Here is a 5,534-nt window from a genome sequence, read left to right as displayed (position 1 = left end):
TTATCTGGGCACTGCTAATGTGACTTCTGGGTTCTAAAGCTTCAGTATCTGCCTCCCATGTCCTTGTTGTTTCTGATGAGGGCTCAACAGCTCTGGATTCCTATTTCACTGTGTAGATTATTATAGTTTTTTTAGCCACTCATCTATTCTCATATACTTGAGTTGTTTCCAGATTCTGTCTATTCTGAATATTATTATTATAAAAATCAGTATATATAGAGCTTTTCTACATTGTGTTTATGGACTCCTAGGGCATATTTCTAGGAGTGATTATTGCTAGGTATATGGAAGCTCAATTTCTAATTTTTTAAGGAATATCCATATTGTTTTTCAAAAAGGCTGTACCAGTCTACATTTCCACCTTTTCTCCACATCCATTCTAGCACTGGATGTCCTTTATTTTGTGTGCCAGTGTCTGTGATTGAGATCACATCTAATTGTTGTTTTTATTTGCATCTCCCTGATGATTAATGGTACGAATAAATTTTCACGTGTCTTTTGGCCATCTTATTTTCTTATTTGAGAAAGTGTCTGTTTATTTCTTCTTCCCATTTTTGAATTGAGTTAGATTTTTTTATGTAATAAACTCTACTGGTGACTTGTATGTCTTGGATATTAACCCTTTATCAGATGGGTATTGGGTGAATAGCTTCTCTCTTTCTGTGGGAAGTCTTGTATCTTAGCAACAGTTTCCTTTGAAGTGCAGAAGCTTCTTCAGTTAATGTAGTCCCATATTTTTTCTTTATTTAAGCACCACGATTACATACATGATTGTAGTTGGGTTTCAGTCATAAAAAGAATACTCCCCTCCACCAGTGCCACCTTTCCACCACCAATGCCCCCCCATCTTCCTCCTTTCCATATTGTTTTTCTTTCTTCCCATAGTTTTTAAATCTTTGGTTCCACTTGCTTGTCCAGTGGTATTTTAGCCTTAAAGATACCTTTAGTTTTAATGTCATGGAATGTTCTTTCTATATTTTGCTCTGTTGATATTATGTTTTCAAGTTTGATATCAAGGTCTTTAACTCATTTTTATTTGACTTTTGTCCATGGCATTAAAAAGTGGTAATTTTTCATATAGTTGACCAGTTTTCCTGACACCACTTTTTGAAGTGGCATTTTTTGCTCCACGTTGTATTTCTTGCTCCTTTATCAAAGATAAATTGATCATATAGTTGAGTGTCAGTCTCAGAATAATCAAATCTATTTCACTGATCTACAGGTTTGTCTTTATTTCAGTATTATGCTGTTTTAATGACTACTGCTTTATAGCACAGTTTGAATTTGGAAAAAGTGATGTCCATCATCTTCATGAATATTTTTTATTCCATATGAATTTAAGAAGTGTTTGATCTATTTCTTTGAAAAATTTTATGGGTATTCTTATAGCTATTGCATTAATTCTGCACATTCTTTGGGAAGTGTTGACATTTTAATTATATTAATCTTTCCAATCCATGATTAAAGTTTGTCTTTCCGTTTTTTTGTACGCTTTTATATTTAGTGAAGTAGTATTTTGTAGTTTCTTTGTATAGGTCATTCACCTCTTTAGATAATTTGACTCTAAGGTGCTTGATTTTCTGAGGCACAATTGTGAATGGATTTTAAAAAATATCTCTTCTCTTTCTTTTAGAAAAGCCATGGATTTTTGCATTATAATTTTGTACTCTGCTACTTGACTACACAAATCTATTGTTTCAAATAACTTTTCTATAGTCTTTAGTATTTTATAAATATAGTATCATGTCATCCGCATACAGTTAGAGCTTGAATTCTTCCTTTCCTATATGAATGCTCTTAATATCGTTTTCTTTTCTAATTTCTATGGCAATTACTTCCAGTACTATATTTAATAGAAGTGGCAAGAGTGTGCCAAGTGGCAATTACTTCCAGTACTATATTGAATAAAAGTGGCAAGAGTGTGGCAAGTGGCAGCCTTGTCTCCTACCAGATTTTAGAGGAAAGACTTTTAGATCTTCTCCATTAAGTATAATATTTGCCATGGATGGTGGTAAATGGCCTTGACTATATTTAGAAAAGTTCCTTTCATTCCTATTTCGTTGAGAAATATTTTTTATCATGAATGGGTGTTGGATCTTATCAAATGCTTTCTATGCATAGATTGATATGATCATATGGCTTTTAGATTTTTTTGTTGATATGGTCTATTATGTTAATGGATTTATGTTTTTATTTATTTTGGTTTTTTGGGCCACACCCAGAGGTGCTCATAGATTGCTCCTGGCTCTGTGCTCAAAAATCGCTCCTGGCAGGCTCAGGAGACCATGGGGGATGCCAGGTATCAAATCCAGGTCTGTCCTGGATCAGCCACATACAAGGCAAATGCCCTACTGTTGTGCTATTGCTCTGGACCCTGGATATATGTATGTTAAACCATTCTTCATCCCTGGAATGAAACTTACATGGTCAAGGTTTTTTACCTTCTTGATGAGACATTGGATCTTATTTGCTAGGATTTTGTTGAGGATCTTTGTATCTGTGTTCATCAGGAATATTGGTCTGTAGGTTTATTTATTTATTTATTTATTTTGCATCAACTCTGGCTTTGATATCGGGGTGATGTTAGCTTCATAAAAACTATTTGGGAGTGATTCTGTTTCTTCAATTTCTTGAATAAAGAGCCTTAAAAAGGATTGGTAGAAGGTCTTCTTGAAAGAATTTGTTAGTGAATTTATCTAGGCCTGAGTTTTTATTTTTGGGAAGACTTTTAATACCATTTAATTTTCTCAATAGTGAATAGTCTGTTTAGGTATGCTAGATCATCCTGGTTCAACCATGGTAGATTATAAGAGTCCAAGAATTTATTCATTTCTTCCAGGTTTTTTCAAATAACCAACTTTTATTGATCCTTCAGATTATTTTTATTTCCTATTTATTAATTTATGTTCTAAGTTTTAATATTTCCCAAATCTGCTTTATTTTGGCTTATTTTTGTTGATGACTTTCTGATTTTATAAGCTGAGGCAGGAAAACATTGGATTTCATTTTCTGATGCATATTACCAGTCTGTGTCTCTTAACTGGTACATTTAGCCCATTGGTGTTGAGAGATGATTGTCATGGAATTTTGTACCATCTTTTTATAGAAGTTCAGAGTGTTTGTGAGCTCTGTATTTCCTTGAAGTAGACTCTTCAATACTTCTTGTAAGGCTGGTTTTGAGTCTGTAAAGTTACTTGTGAATGTTTCTATTTTTACTACATTATGTCATATAATGCCAGCTAATTATTTATAGCTAGTTTTTATTGTAAACTACAATAACATTAACTACAATAACAATCTTAACAAATCAGTGACATATTTATTGTTTTTTATCGTGTTGATCTTTGTTTTTGGCCACACTTGAGCCAAAAACAAACTGAGCCAAACTCAGGGGTTACTCCTGGCTCTGTGCTCAGGGTTTATTCCTGGCAATGCTCTGGGGATCATATGAGATGCCAGGTATTAAGCCCGGCTTAGCTCCATACAAGGCAAACACTCTACCCACTGTGCTATGAATCCAGTCCTAATTTTTATCTTTTTGTCATTATTTTCTCCAATAGTTAATTGCATCATGTCAAGGCTAGTTTTTATTTGTAATTCATTTGGTTTTGTTTGTTTGCTTTGACATTCATTCCATACTTTTCTGGGTTCTGTTAGACTGACAAATAACCAAAGAACTATCAGAAATATCAATAATAGGGGAAAAAAGCCAAAAGAAGGTTTAATAATTATGGCAAGTGACTTGGGTAAATTGGGGAAGAAGGGAGGGAATTCAAGAAAATAGTGCCTTCACCCTCTCTTCTTGACTCACCATGGCCACTCCAGGGTGTGGGTCAAGGCTTGTAAAGTCTCTTATAAATGGCACAGACACAACATCCTACTATTTCACAAAACATTTAGCAGTTTTGAAACCCACTTGTTCTGCCTACTGACGGAACTGGTCACCATCAGCTGAGTTTTCGGGTAGCCATGGACTCAGGCTGGAGTGAGTAATTGCTCTTCTCTTTTTTTTTAATTTTTGTTCTTTATTTTTATTTAAAAAATAAACCCTCACCAATGCAACATTCCAATCACCAATGTCCCAAGTGTCCCTCATCCCCACCCCACATCAGCCTGTGATTTAGACAGGCTTTCTACTTCCCTCCTTCAGCCACATTTTGTTATGATGGTACTCATTGTGATTATTTCTCTAACTGCACTCATCACTCTCTGTAGTGGGCTTCAAGTCGTGAGCCGGACCTTCAGGTCCTCTTTTCTCTCTGAGAATCATTGCACAAATATATTGTATTTTTCTCAAAACCCATAAATGAGTGAGATCATTCTGTGTCTATCTCTCTCCCTCTGACTTATTTTACTCAGCATAATAGATTCCATATACATCCATGTATAGGAGAATTTCATGACTTCATCTCTTTTGATGGCTGCATAATATTCCATTGTATAAATGTACTACAGTTTCTTTAGCCATTCATCTATTGAGGGGCATCCTGGTTGTTTCCAGAGTCTGACTATTATAAACAGCACTGCAAAGAATATAGGTGTAAGAAAGGGATTTTTGTATTGTATTTTTGTGTTTCTAGGGTATATCCCCCAAGTGGTATAGCTGGATCGTATGGGAGCTCAACTTTTAGCTTTTGGAGGAATCTCCATATTGCTCTTCATAAAGGTTGGACTAGATGGCATTCCCACCAGCAGTGAATAAGAGTTTCTTTCTCTCCACATCCCGGCCAGCACTGCTTGTTCTCATTCTTTGTGATGTGCATCAACCTCTGTTGTATGAGATGGTACCTCATAGTTGTTTTGATTTGCATCTCCCTGATGATTAGTGATGTGGAGTATTTTTCATATGCCTTTTATTTCTTTTTTGTCAAAGTGTCTGTTTATTTCTTCTCCCATTTATTGATGGGGTTAAATTTTTTTCTTGTAAAGTTCTGTGAGTGCCTTGTATATTTTGAATATTAGCCCCTTATCTAATGGGTATTGGGTGAATAGTTTCTTCCACTCAGTGGGTGGCTCTTGTATTCTGGATACTATTTCCTTTGAGGTGCAGAAGCTTCTCAGCTTAATATAGTCCCATCTGTTTATTTCTGCTTCCACTTGTTTGGAGAGTACTGTTTCCTCCTTAAAGATTCCTTTAGTCTCAATGTCATGGAGTGTTTTACCTACGTGTTGTTCTATATACTTTATGGTTTCAGGCCTGATATCTAGGTCTTTAATTCATTTGGATTTTACCTTCATACATGGTGTTAGCTGAAGGTCTAACTTCACTTTTTTGCAAGTAGCTAACCAGTTATGCCAACACCACTTATTGAAGAGGCTTTCCTTACTCCATTTAGGATTTCTTGCTCCCTTATCAAAAATTAGGTGACGGTATGTCTGGGAAACATTCTCCAAGTACTCAAGCCTATTCCACTGATCCGAGGGTCTGTCTTTATTCCAATACCATGCTGTTTTGATAACTATTGCTTTATAATACAGTTTAAAGTTGGGAAAAGTAATTCCTCTCATATTCCTTTTCCCAAGGATTCTTTAGC

This window comes from Suncus etruscus, chromosome 2, assembly GCF_024139225.1.
Source record: "Suncus etruscus isolate mSunEtr1 chromosome 2, mSunEtr1.pri.cur, whole genome shotgun sequence".
NCBI lineage: Eukaryota > Metazoa > Chordata > Mammalia > Eulipotyphla > Soricidae > Suncus > Suncus etruscus.
Note: the sequence above shows the minus strand (reverse complement) of the source record.